General features: G+C 41.6%; 2 long non-coding RNA genes across 3 annotated transcripts in view; one reads left to right on the top strand and one right to left on the bottom strand.

The window, feature by feature from the left end:
* The window catches only part of LOC309332628, a 30,200-nt gene extending 28,296 nt beyond the window's left edge, over positions 1-1,904 (bottom strand). The window contains exon 1 of one of the 2 annotated variants that reach the window (XR_014152261.1): positions 1,784-1,904. This is a non-coding gene — a long non-coding RNA (uncharacterized lncRNA). Of the gene's footprint in view, positions 1-965; positions 1,091-1,783 lie in introns of those variants that run through there. The other variant, XR_014152262.1, reaches the window with a different exon arrangement.
* LOC309332621 overlaps positions 1-14,896 on the top strand; it is an 894,019-nt gene that overhangs the window by 821,035 nt on the left and 58,088 nt on the right. The window lies entirely within an intron of this gene.

The following is a 14,896-nucleotide window of genomic DNA, read 5'->3' on the forward strand; positions in this document are numbered from 1 at the left end:
ACAGAGTGTCGCCATTTGAGAATCATGCATCGTCCTAGTTCTCCCAAACAGGGGATGAAGTGGTAAATCTGCTTCTGTCTGGATTCCTAAGAGTCAGTGTTTCTGCCTCACAACTATATACCCTGAACAGAGGAATTAGCATGTCGGGGAGTCAGCAAAGTTAGACATAGTGGTAACTACTGACTTCAATGGTTTTAAAGGAGGATTAAACTAATTCATGGTCAGTCAATGGGGGACAGGACAGGAAGTTCTGTTGTGACAGTGACACTAGAGCTTTGGATCTAGCCCATTACTTTTTATAAGTGTTAAAGGTACAGTATGAGAAGAAGAAGAAGAAGAAGAAGAAGAAGAAGAAGAAGAAGAAGAAGAAGAAGAAGAAGAAGAAGAAGAAGAAGAAGAAGAAGAAGAAGAAGAAGAAGAAGAAATAATAATAATAATAATAATAATGGCTATATCCATTCCGCTATTCACACTTTACTTCAGGTGATCAGAGAAGAATACTCAACTCCGTCAGACATGTCATTCACACACACACACACACACACAAAAAAAAAAACCCCACCATTTTGCTAGTGCCATCATAACTTGTTAACATTTGTATCATGCTCTTTTTACATTGAACTGGTGCTCAGTGATCACTGATCCCAGTGAGCTTATCAATCTAGCAAGACTAGGAACCTACAATTCTGAAGCTAAATACTCTAGCCAAAGCACTCCATTTCCAATCCTGGTACAGAACCATTGCACAAACATTCAAAGTTGCCTCCGCCTAGCTTCCAATTATGGTAATATATTTCAAAACTGAAACAGTCGTCTTCTCTAATTATTCATCTGGCCAGAATAAATTGTTCACAATAATGTTTGTGGAAAAACAGAAAAGGTCAGGATATCTTAAAAATCAAATCCCTGTCATTAAACAACTGTGCGCACATTGTTTTGCCGAGTAGCTGTTCTGTTCCGTTTACCTCGATCTGGGCGTAAGTTCTGGCCAATCCAAAGCACACGGGCCAATTTAAATCAATGGGGAGACCTCCATTGACTTCACTTGAATATTGAACCAGAGCCTTAGGCATCTGGAGCTGGAAGAAGCCATCCGTCTTGCTTGCCAGTTCTGACAAAATCCATTTGAGTAAAGCACTTTTCATCCAAATGGATAGCACATATCTGATAGAGAGGGGCGGGGAAGTGGGTGGGGGGACTGTGTGTTTCCATTTAAACTGTATTGCTTAGGTCGTCTCTCTTGATTTACGTCGCAGAGCAGGATGCCAAGTTGGCATTCACATTATTGGAATGGAGAAAGCATTCAGTTGCAAGTTCCGAAAGAATTAGAAACAGACTGCTCTTGAAAAAAATATTTGGGAATTTGAAAAACCCAAAGACGTCACTGACCGAACATTTGATCTCCTTTTCTCTTACTTATTTAACAACAGTTGTAACATTTTGTTTGATGACAATAACTTTGGCATTATTATTTTTTGTCCTGCAGTGGCATGTGGGAACTTGAGACTGGCTCACAAGAAGAAATGGGTGGAATATTAAAATACATGTTCCAGGAGATCAATGCCATTTATTTTTATTTGCTGAGGGCCTTTAATGGAGAAATTCATCGTCCAGGGTTGGGACCTGCTGCTGAGGACTGTGTGTGCAGTCAGGCCTCAGAGACCTTTTCAGTGTCCAGAAAGAAATAAATGTGTTCAACAACAGTGCACCATATTGGCCATGCCTAATATGAATACCAGGAGTCCTGACTGGCTATACCAAAGAAGAATGCTAAGAGACTGACCTTGTTTTATCAACTTCAGGTTTCAGCGACTGCCCTTGTGGATTCCAAGCTAACCACAGCTTCCAAGACCAAATTGGGGTATGGCCATCTCCCACTCCAACAAGGCCTGTGCTTAGTTTTCCTGTAACAAAAAATTATAATACTCACAAAAGAAAGGAATTGTGGTGCTATTTTGCTTTCAAGATTAAAGCAGGTGAGGAAAGTAGGTTTCATACAGTGCTGAGCTTAGTTTTAAGCAGAAAACAAACAACAAAAATTGCATACTAATCATACTAATCCCAACCTATATTTGCTGCTTGGATTTCAAATGTAAAAACTGGAAAGAATGAACATGGAAAAATTTGCTCTCACGAGGATGCAAAAACTTCCTGCTTTAGCTCGAGCCAGAAATAGTCTGAGGACAGAGTCACTCACAACAACTTTTGCGTCTTCTGAGCAAAATTCACTGAAAATATCTGGTTCATGTTCTGGGCACCAATTCAGAGAGAAAGAAGAAAGTTATGGGCTTGTTTGGTTTTTTTTTTAAAAAAAGGATCCAAACTGAATTCTTCACACACACCCTCCTGGAAAAAAAATCTACAGGAATGTATGCTATTTAGGATTGTTAGTTCGAATTTAAACCTCAGAAACTATATAAAAAAACTCATGGGTTGTCAGCCTTGAAGAACTATAAAAATCTCATGAATTGCCAGCCTTGAAGCATTCAAGATACAAAGCAGTATACCGCACTCTTGAAACATTCTGGAAACACAGCAAACCAACTTGGACACCTTTTCCTTTTCCAACATGTGACGGTAAATCAAACACAGTTCTTTTCAAACACTGAAACTGATCTTCCAATAAAACATGTAGTCAAATCTATCCTGGAGGTATTGAAAAGATCTAGGGCACACTGACACCTCTTGCCATTGCTGACCAACCAAGTCAAAGGCAGTCTACCAACCTTATATGGCAGCCCAAAGGAGATTAAACAGCCCTCTTCTTCTTTTTGCTGGTGCATGAGATTTCTGAGGACTGCACTGGATAATATTGCAAAAGTTCTATCTGTGCTGGTAGAAGTGTGGTGCTGGAACTTCCCCTAGTGGGAGCCATTGCTTGATGTTCATCACATAATGAACCAGCCCACTTTCTGGAATTACATTCTCCTGTCTAAAACAGTTTCAGACCTCTGATCTGAGAGGAAAGAGGCAGATTTGACTTTGGGCAAAGAGAAAAGTTGGGCAAATACTTTTGAGTATTAGAACTGTCTGGCAAGCAGCAGCCTTCTGGGCCTTCAGACATGACCTGTGGCTTTGGGAAGGTTTCTTCCTACTTTGGGAGTTAAGTTGTTCCTGCACTGGGTTTTCCACCTGCTCTAACAGTATATTAGTGGACAAATACCAGAAGTCTTCGACAATCTTTCTGCACAACAAAATGATCTTGAAAATTCATCTGGAGACTTCTAAATAGGGCTAAATGAAAATGGCCTCCAATGTTATTTGTGCATAGCAAAATTGGGGAGGGGTTACATGGGGGAGGGGCATAAGAAGGAATTTTTCCAGCAGATTTTCTCAAAAATTATCTTTGGAGGAATTTCAGCTCAGTATTGAGTGGAACTCTTGTTGATATTGGTGGATGGAGGAAGTGTTGGGGCTAAAAGAGATGGGCTGGAAGGCGCAGTAGCCAAGCCCATTTCTACTTCAATCATATTAAAATAATATTAAATGATATCACAACTAGATATCATTTAACTTCTGCCCAACGTTCAGGATTGCTGAAATTGGGAAGGCAATTCCACTGAACATGTACTCCAGCGAACAAAATAAGTTCTCCAACACTTCAAGGGCAGCATGAAAGGCCATAAAATTACTTTTAGAAATTTCAGCACATATCTACTACCTACTTTGGGATGAAGTGTGCAAATCTAATTTCTATAGGTAAGTGAAGGAGAAGAAAAATTGCAGTTCAGAAAAGCTTTCCTTATGCCACTATCCTAGATTAGGGGTAGAGAACCTGTGGCCCTACAGATGTGTCTGGAATCAGAACTCAAATCACTGGCCACAACCATTGGTCATGCTGGCTGGGGCCAATGGGAGTTGGGGTCCAGGAATATCTGGAGACCCCCAGGTTCTCCACCCCAGTCCAAAGCAGATATGGGCTTGCAGGAGCTAAATCTGAACTCTCAAAATGCTGGAGGAATGGATACAGGTCCAAATGTTGTACTGTGTTAACCATCTGTGTGGAACTTTGCATTTGTGAAGTCCCAGCAGATGAACTGCCACTGACATAGGAATGATATCATAAAAACTCCTTTGCTAAGTGTGATTCAAATTCTAGATCACATTGGACAGCTGAACTTTGGCATCTGAGTGACAGCTGGCATGAGGTCTCAGCATAAATAGGGGTGGCTAATTCTAACCATAAACACATGCAGGCTGCATTGCATGAATGAACAAGCGTTAAACAAGAATTTTTCTTTTCCATCACAGAAGCCAAAGCTAGCTCCACCTTCTTACCAAAGAGGGGAGTTTATGTTTCCTTGGCTAAGATGCATTTGTGTGGTAGTAAAAAGACTACCATCGTCAGTTTGTACTCCGTTCAGCTATGTCTACTGCTAGGGAGAGTCTGATGGCTGAGAGTAACCCGTGCTGGAAACGTATTCAGCAAATAGCAGGAATCTAATGAGCGTGATGGCATTAGCTGCTGTGAAACAGTGCGAGACAGCACGTTTCCTTCCATAGCATCAGCAGGAGAACTGCAAAATCTCCAAGGGTGAGCAGCAGCACAATTGATCTATCACGTCCCCATACTTTGAGCTTCTGCAGCCAATGAGATTAAGCATTACCCAGCTTGATTACTATAATGTGCTAAGTATGGAGCAATCCTTGGATACAGGTTGAAGAATGCAGTGGGCCGGGGATGCAAATGTCTAGCTATTGGCTAGGATTACTTGCAGAGAGCACATTATCGCTGTATCAAAGGTGCTCATCCAACAAGGTTCCTGCCAAAATGCATTGGCCTTTAGAACTCTGAAAGATCCAAAGCGCAAAGGAGCTCAGAGAATGCTCTCTTCCACGTGAACGTTCACTTGTGCTGCCATCATCCAAGATGACATGAGATAACCCTTTAATATCCCACATGGAGAAAAGTCAATTTAGATATTCCAGGTCCTCTATGGAACCTGTTGCCCTGACTCTCTGAAAAGAACACAGGAGTGATAAATTCATACCTTTGGTGGTGAAAAAGAAATTGAGACTAAATTCAATTTGTACTAAATTGTGTTGTTTGATGGATGTGTTCTGCATCTTATTTATATGCTATCATGCTTTGGATACAATTATACTGATTGTTGGATAATTTTTAAAGTTGTTATTATTGTGAGATGCTTTGTCAAAGGAAGAATGGATAGAAAAACTTATGGAATATGCAGAAATGGCGAAACTTACTGGAAGAATAAGAAATCAAGATAACAAACTTTTAATAAAAGAATGGAAATGGTTTACAGTATTGAATATTTACAGATAAATTGCAAACAGATAAAAACATTGGGAGGATTATTGTAATAACTTGCAGTTTCATAAGAGTATGTATTTAAAGTAGATAATTAAATGAGCAAATTTAATGAATTTGGATATACAGAAGATATTAAAAAATAAATTTAAGGGACCACAGAAAGAGGGGGAAGGAAGTCAAACCTTGAAATGTTAAAATGATTGTAAAATTAATGAAAAGTATAAATAAAAACTTTGCTTTGAGCTCAACAACAACAACAACCTAGAACCCCGACTGTGTTCTAGGACATCCCATAGCTGTTGCATGAGACTTTACTCTCTGTGATAGTAGCAATATGTGGGGAACAACTTACTGTTGGACTACAACTCCCATCATCATTAGCTAGCAGGATCAGTGGCCAGGGATGATGGGAACTGTAGTCTAAAAACAGCTGGAGACCCAAGTTTGGGAAATCATGGTGTACACTGACTGAAAGTGGTTCCTTGGGGTTTCAGGTTGGAGTCTCTCCCAGCTGTACCTGGAAATACTGGGGACTGAACCTGGAACATCTTGCATGCAAAGCAGATCCTTTACCACGGAGCTATGACCCTGTCCCCTATTTTTTAAGCAAGAAATGCACACATGGAGGCTAATAATAATAATAATAATAATAATAATAATAATTATTATTATTATTATTATTATTATTATTATTATTATTATTATTATTATTATTATTTATATCCCGCCCTCCCTGGCCAGAGCCAGGCTCAGGGCAGCTAACACCAGTAAAATTACAATAAAAACATAATGGGGGGGGACCAATTTAAAATACAGGTTGAAAATACAATTTAAAATGCAGCCTCATTTTAATAGTAGCCCATAGATCAAAACCATAAGGGGAAGGAAACTTAAGGGTCAGACTGAGTCCAAACCAAAGGCCAGGTGGAACAACTCTGTCTTGCAGGCCCTGCAGAAAGATGTCAAGTCCCACAGGGCCCTAGTCTCTTGTGACAGAGCGTTCCACCAAGTTGGGGCCAGTACTGAAAAGGCCCTGGCCCTAACTGAGACCAATCTAACCACCTTGCTACTTGGGACTTCCAAAGTGTTGTCATTTGTGGACCTTAAGGTCCTCCGCGGGGCCTGCCAGGAGAGGTAGTCCCATAGGTGCGTGGGTCCTAGGCCACATTTAAAGGATAGGCCTCTAGGCCTGAGATCCAGTGAAAGTAGCCTTCAGACCCAATATCTTCTGGGGGTCCACTGAGAGCTCTGAATTATTTGGAGATGGGTCCTGAAGATCTTATGGGAGTTCCATGGAATCGAAAGGGCTCAGTGTGTGCTGGGCAGTTAGTGGCGGTGGCAGGCAATCAAATACCACCCATGCTTTCCAATGGCCCGCCCTGCTGTCCCAAGTGCAATTGCACGGAAACAAAAAATGTGCACTGAACATCAAATAACAAGAATGTTGTAAAGCATTTGAGCCAAAACTGCACTAGATATTATCAGAAAACAGTCCCAGCTCCCATCTGGGTTGAATGTCACACGCATCATTGCTTCTTTTCATGCCCCCATTCTCTCACATGTTCTCTCTCACATACACATCGGCTCTCTATGGCAAGTGTGCCACAGGACAGCAACACAACTAAGGCTTAGGTTGGCCATGTAAAAATGCAATTCATAGAGAAAGCAGAGGGCTGGTGGGGGCAGGTGGTGGACAAGAAAGCCCAACATTTCTTGGCAAGCCCTGCCTTGGGTTGCCTAGAAACCTGCTTTGAAAACAAACACTATATTTGTTTCTTTTTAAGCCGACAATGTAAAGTGAACCATACAGAAATGGCTATGAGACACGTCCCTTGGCCACTCACCAGGGTGAAATATTCCTTCTTGTGAAGCTGGAAATATTAATGCCAGGTGTTCCAAGTGCTGAAATACGAGAAAGTCAGCAAAGCATTTCACTTTTCTGCAGAGACGATAAAGGATAGCTCCCCATATTTCCTTGAAGCACCTTGAAGCTCCTCTTTCACACTATACACATCCACACTATATATTTAAAGCACTATTATACCACCATAACAGTCATGGCTTCTCTCAAAGAATGCTGGGATCTGTAGTTTGTTAATAATTTTTAGCTGTTTGGTTTGCTGAGAGTTGGAGGAACCTCCTTTTCCACTGCTAGTGATACAATTCTCAGAGGTGTTTAACTGTCAGTCCCTTTTCCCAGGGAACTCTGGGAATTGTAGCTCCATGAGGTGAATGGGGGTCTCCTAACAACCCTCAGCAATCCAAATATCATGTCATGTCAGGCTCCAATTTGGAAATACAAAAAAGCCACAGCTAAAAGGTTATAGAGCGATACAGTATACTAATACCAAATATTGCAGTATCATAGTTAACAATCACCCACAAGGATTCATGATCAAAATTTCTACACATCCAAACATTTATTTATTTTGCAATACTTTCAGGCTAATTTCCCTCAGTGTTTAACAACAAATAAAAATAAGTCAGGTCACTTAAGATAAAGAATAGAAGGTATTCCCAATGAGACAAACTTTGACTGGTTGCAGACATAGGATCCTCGCTGGTAACTTTTAGTCAATTGTTATTTTTGTTATTTTACTTCTTATCCTGTGTTTAAATGTTATATTTGTATGCTTTTATCATTGCAAGTTGCTCTGAGACATTCAACAGGTGGAATGAACCATGTATGCCATTATACACAATGCATCTTGGCAATGATACTATAGAGCTGGAAAATATATCCAAAAAGAGGCAACTAAAATGACTATGAGAAAGGTGAATATTTTTTGCATAATGACGTGTGTGTGTTATGGCTTATCCAGATTATTTGGCAAAATATGTCACAAAAGGTTACAGTGCTCTGCCTGTTCTGGTTGAAGGTATTCTACTTAGTTTTCCATTGATGCAAAATAAACACATAAAAATTAAACTCTCGGTTATAGAACCATAGAACTGTTGAATTGGAAGGAACCCTGACTTCATCTAGTCCAACCCTCTGCACTGCAGGAATCAAGCCTAAATTAAGATTTATGCCCTAACCCATGCATGCACATAGAAATTATCCCAAAGATTTAGGGTTGCCATATTTTGAAGAGCAAAAAAGAGGGCACATTTGCCAACTTCTGCCTTTAACTATGCATCACTGTGACAACGCTACCCATGAAAAGGAGGACGTGTCCTGAAAAAAGAGGACACATGGCAACTCATTCCTCCAGTGCAAATATCTGACCCCTGTACAGACACCTAAGTGCAGAGAGAACGTATTTGGAGGAGAGGGAAAGGGCTTTGCAGTGGTTGTCTCTATTGCAGAAGTGAGGAAACTGACATTCTTTTGTGGGGAACCTTCTGGGAGGGGCATACAAATGGTAGGTGGAGTCAGAAGCAAGCATAGGTGCAGCAATAGATGTGGCTCTTCCTTGTGCAGCAGGCAACTTTGAAGCCATGCAAAATCCCATGGTTTCTATGCAGACAGACATTTCTCTCCATCCAGGCAACCAGGAGGCATTGTCACAGTTCAAGGACCCATTCCAGCCAGGAAAAAGCACTTTGGGAAGACACAGATCAGGGGCCGGTGACAGATGGTTGCTCTGGGACAGCCCAACATTCCCCACCTCTGCTCTACTCTAATCTAAGTGCATTAATGTCAGTATCTGAAATGATGCTACATAAGTCAGAGCATGCCTTTGCAATGTTGCTCTACCACCTGATACTCACTTTCCAAACAAATATAATATTTGTACAGAGTTCTGACAGTGCAATCCTATACATGTCTACTCAAAAGTCCAGCTGAGTTTCAAGTATGTATAGGATTGCAGCCTAAATTACTTAGGTGCTTTGGATACCAAGAGCTCATATAAAAGATGGTTTCCTAGGAAATAGCAGGCCTTGTAAACAGCAGACCAAATTTACTCAACGGAGCGGTTATCCATTTCTTTTAGGAAAAGTTGACCCTGTGTTGGACGGATACCAGAAATTGCATCCAGACTAATCAATAAACTCTAGCCTGTTGTTTGTTGCAGCATCTTCCTTGGAAACTACTTGGCAAAATTAAGTCAGTATGTTCAATTAAAAAGGAAAAGAAGCCAGCCAGTGCTGCCAATATCCTGGATATCAACCACTTGTAATTTACTACACTTAAAATCTTAAAAAACTAACTTTTAACTTACTTGTGTTCCACAAAGGACAAGGCAGTTTTCAGATCCAATCTTGCAATAGTTCAGAGCAGTAAGTGGATAACTTCTTTAATTTGACAGTTTTAATCTGAGAACTGCTATCAGTGTTATAAAGCAATGATTTTTCTACAAAAAGAAATGCTGTAATGAAGAAGTAATGGGATAGATGTAGCCAACTTTTTTAACAATTATGGCATGAGACAAGTTCAAAAACATGAAGAGCTATACTTCACTGGTAAAGGACAAGGTTTGCATGCAGAGGGACCCAGATTCAGTTACTGACATCACTAAATCAGGGGCTAATTTATTTCAGAGTGTGAGCCTGCAGACTGGACCTGTTGGTTTGTTGGTTTGTTTGTTTTCTATTTAAAACACAGTGTGTCTCTGTGTTTAAACCCACTGTATCTCACACCATTATTATTTCCCGGACAGCAGCTTATTTCTTGGGAATTCAGAAGGAAACCTCCAATTCTCTCTCCCCAACTCAGAAGTGATAGTGTCCAAATGTGGACAATTACAATTTAATCTGCATCTCCGTGAAACATGGGTTCCTTTTAAAAAAAAAATCCCAGAATGATAACTCCAATCCTTGATGCTCCATCACTGTCATGTTGGCTTGCCAAAAACCCTCAATCGACACCCAGCTACCAATCTGGTTCATCAGACATTTTCAATCACTATTCTAGTGTAACTCTTGATTTTGTGGGAAATGTATTGTTATGATTTGTTTTAATATTAAATAAATGTGTTTATTTTTTTAAAAAAAATAATCATAGAAATATTTTTTGGTTCAGATTTAAACTGAATTTTAAAAAGAACTCAGTATTCTCAGATAAAGCCAGTATAGTTGCAAAATCATTCAAATAGATTGTAGGAAAGGAAAAACAACACCACTATTACTAAATTCAAGTTTACAGACCCCCTGTTGGCTCTGGCCCCCTATGTGTGTTCCCTCCCTTTAGTTGGCCCTCCTTATTGCCAGAAAAGCTGGTGGAAAATCTTTTTCATTGAATAAAAGCTTCCAGCGCTGCTCCTGGAACATCCAGCTCTGTGAGGGGTGCCCTAAGAACTCTCATCACCCTTAAGAAAACCTAATTCCCAGGATTCTTTGGGGCAAGTCATGATCATTAAAGGGGCATAAGAGTGTTTCTACATACAAGGTGTGGCTATGACTACAGTCTCTCTCTCTTTCACCAGCAGCTGAGCTAGCACTCTAAGAACACACACTGGAATTCCTACAACAACAACAACAACAACAACTCCTGAGATTTAGACAGTTTGAAAAACAGAGTCAAAGCCATCAGCCGAAACCATCCCTCCTCTGCACTGACATACATTGTGAAACCTTGATCCTTGACTTGATACCAAAAAAGAATCAGATTAAATTCAATGAGACCTTAGTGAGGCAATAAGCATTCTTAGATAGTTTCTCAACTACATTATTTATTCCACTTACCATGGACAGAACATGTTCAATGGGTACCGCTTCCGAGAAACTAATATGCTAAAGCTTCTTTTAGAAAACCACACAGTCATAAACAAATCAAAAAAAGATGAAGGGCAAAAGACTCAGGTCTGAAGTGGAGCTATGCTGGGAAAAGAAAAAGAAGATCAAAACTTGCTGCAAGTGTTTATTCAAATCATTTTTTAAGCTGTTAGCATGGACGTGGGTTACTTCTGAGCACAACTAATTAAAGCGAGTTCCTTGATAAAACAAGAACAGAACCAGGGAGATAATGATGGCAGTTAAGGGTACGGACTGAGGGACACAGAATGTCAGAAGGAATCCCCTGAAGAGAAATCTGGTTGGCAACTGTCACAACCTGAAGAGAAATCTGGTTGGCAACTGTCACAATCAAATTCTGGACTAGATGGTCTTTTGGCCTGAACCAAAAAGCTTTGCTCAGGTTCTTATACTCTGGCATCCTTAAAGCAGGGCTGAAGAACACATGGACCTCCAGATATTGCTCCCATAACCCATGGTCATTGGCCAAGCTGGCTGGAGCTGATGGGAGTTGCAGTCCCACAACATCAGTAGGGCCACAGATTCCCCACCCCTGCCCTAAAGCAACATCAGGGGAAAACACTCTCCAAAGCACATGATGAGGAGCTTAGTCCCACAGCTCAAGTGAGTGGAAAGAGTGGAAATAAGACATCCTATGTCACCAGGCACTTACAATATTTTTTTTAAAAAAAATTGCTGGCCTGTTGAATAGGAAACCCTACATCTGTAAGGTTTCAACTCATCTTGCATGTCTTGTATCCAGTGGAGCAGCATATGGATACTGGAGCTGAAGTTTAAGGTTTATGGTCAGATGGAAACTCCAGTTAAAAGCGATTGGTTAGATGCTAATGGTTCCACTGACACATCTCCTAAAAAATGTAGGCGGGAGGAGGAAGGGAATGGATAGTCAAAACTAGATCAATGCCAGGCACACTTGGATGGCTATCTTCTGGAAACAATGAGAGCCCAATAAAAGCCAGCTGGACAGTTTATAAGGAATCCTCAAATCCCCTAACAGGAATCGAGTTTAGCTTAAACAAGTATCAATTTCCAAGCAATAATTCTCCAATTAGATAAATACATGGAAAATAGGCCTATAAGCACCTAGTAGCCATAGTAGCCAAGTGAAACACCCCCGTGGTCAAGGTTGTATGATATACCTCCAACTACAACATACCAGCGAGAGAAACTGCAAGGTGATTGTGTCATTTGCCCCACAATCGTTTTCCAGTACAATAATTTGAAAATTGATCAGTCTTGTCATCAATATTCTTCTTGCCCTGAGCTCCAGTAGCAACATTTGCAGACTTTGCAATAATATGTGCTAGCTTGTCCAGGAAGGAGAATGGATTAATACTCAGTCCTTAGATGAGCTATTTGTGGTTTTCACTATAGGATTGTAGGCAGTGCTTTTTTTCTAGAGGTACCAGAACTTAGCATGAGCATCTCTCTTGTTCTCTTATAATGGCACTCACCTGAGGTTTTGGAACTGAGTTCCAACGAGTTCCAGCTGAAAAAAGCCCTGCTTATATGTCATCTGAGGGATGGTCTCAACAGGAAAGGCTTGCCTTATCAGTTAAAAAAAAAAAAAAAAATCAGCTGTGGCCTTCGTGTCTTTAACTCTCTCTCTACCTCACTCCACAAAGTTTTTCTGCTGTCTGAAAAGATCCTAATTTCCTTTTGCTGACAGCAACCTTCCCCCTGTACCTGTGCGAATCTCCCAAATTTAAATTCTCTTCTCAGCCTGTTGCTCCACAATGTTCTCCAGAAGGTTTCATATTTCAGATCCTCAGAGAGGCATTCCGTTTAAAAACAAAAAACCTTTCACTCCAGGTTTCTTTTCGTATAATTGATTTAAGAAGGAAGTGTCAGTTTCTAATTTGGGTTATTTGTAGGATCATCAGCTTCCAGTCAGCTTGACTTCCACCCCCGCCCCACACTGCCCCAAAGTAACTCTAGTCATTAAATTTACGGAATAAATGGAGCTTGTCTGTGCAATTTGCAAACCCATTCCAGCCATGAAAGTTAGCCTCTGTACTGCCCCTCCTGCTTTGTTAGCATTCATTTTATATCTTTTCAGAGAAAAAGCTAGATTTACTGTGGCATCATGAAGAAAACTGACCCTGGTCTGACTTCAGTGTTTACTTGGAGGCCTGCCACCTGTGATTTGGGTGGTTATTCCAAATTAATATGTCAACGTCAGCTGTCATCCTCTCTCCAAATTCTGGTTATGTTGTGTGCCTCTCCCTTCCCTGCCCATTCTTTTGCTCCCAGTTTCCCTTCCTTGGCTTCTTTTCTTCTCTGGATTCCTTCCTTCAGTTCTTCTTTCCCCCTTCCAATCATCCTTTCCTACACCCCTGTGCTTCTCTTGTCCTGATGCTTCTTGAGGACCTTTCCTCCATCTTATTGCTCATCTGCCTGCTTAGCTCCTTTATCCAGGCAATGGCAACCGTGGCCACTGGCATGTTTTGGTCATAGTCGGGGACCTGGGCAAGGAAATCCTCTCCCAGGAGCTCCACAATCACTGCAACAAAATCCTTTATGGACGATTGCCATGTAGGTTGTGAAAATATCTAAATGAGGTCTGGCACTTCTAGACGAAACGTGTGTGCAATCCTATTGTTGCCATGCAAATATTTGCATGCAATTAACCAGCCACTGCCTGGTCCTCCTCTTCCATTGATTTCAGTGTGGTGCTTGTGCAGGGGCTGCCTGCAAGACCCATTGTAAACAAACAGAGTTTGCCCTTCAGCTGCGCCTGGCAGATTGTTCCAGTTGTTTCTCTCTTTCCTTCTCCCCCCCCCCCCCCCCGCCTTACTCCATTTGGTCATTTCAGCAGCAGCTGCAAACATTAGCTGAGGTCAACAGTTAAGTACAGCATGCAATATTTTACATGACTTGCTCTTATAAATAACTGAAGAATTCACTCCCTCTGTCTAATACTCAGTGGAGCAGGGACAAAGAGAGAAAATCCACCAAAGAAGCCATAACATGGTATAACAATGCTTTGAAAATCCATTTGGAGAGAGTTCTAGTGGACTTTTCCTTCCTTTCTCAAAAGCGTTGCTATCACTCAAGAGTATTGGGCAGCGGCCCAGAGATTACCAAAGAGACACCAGCTTGTTCCAATCAAAAACACACACAAGTGGCGCAAAAGACAATCTCATACCTCTTGCACACTCTCGGGTTGGCTGGCGATCAAATGCTGTAATTAGGAGCTTTTTAGGTGCGAGGCTGTTGCCAACAGAGCGACACCCTCAACGCAAATGGCAATTCTGACGCTGTAGGTGCACGCAGCCCGAAGTATGTGTATTGTTGACTACTCCCACAAACGATACTCACAAGCCTGATAAAATTCAATCGCCTTGGCAAAAAGACAAAAAAGGGGGGGAGGGGGACACTTGGTCATGTGCCAAAGATAAACTGGCTCTCGTGTATTGAAATTATTCGGTTCACTGGGGGAGGGGGATGGAATCTAGGATACACACCCAAAATATATTTATCAGGGCCAAGCTGGATGTGTCAAAGGAGATACATGACTGTATCTCCGTCTCTTTAACTTTTTAGTGGCATGCAGTAGAGGGTGGTCCATTAGGGCAAATGGGGCAGCATCCCATTTGGATGGGATTTTCCGTTTTTCGAGGCGCTTCGCAAGACGAATTTCCCTATGGGCTTGCTTCGCAAGAAGAAAGCCCATAGGGAAATCTCCGGGGACCTCTTTTAAATGCTGGCGGTGGGGAGCAAAGCCTTTTCCCTCCCCTCCGGCCTTCAGAAGAGGTCCAGGAAGGCCGGCGGGGGCCGAAAGGCTTTGCTCCCCACCGCCAGCATTTTAAAAGCGGTCCGGGATAGCAGGGAAGCGCTTCCCGCTATCCCGGACGGCTTTTGAAGGCAGGCGGGGGGGAGCAAAGACTTCCGCCCCCCGCCGGCCTTCAGAAGAGGTCCTGG

Source organism: Podarcis erhardii (genome assembly GCF_964252035.2).
Source record: "Podarcis erhardii genome assembly, chromosome: 17".
In the NCBI taxonomy this organism is placed as follows: domain Eukaryota; kingdom Metazoa; phylum Chordata; class Lepidosauria; order Squamata; family Lacertidae; genus Podarcis; species Podarcis erhardii.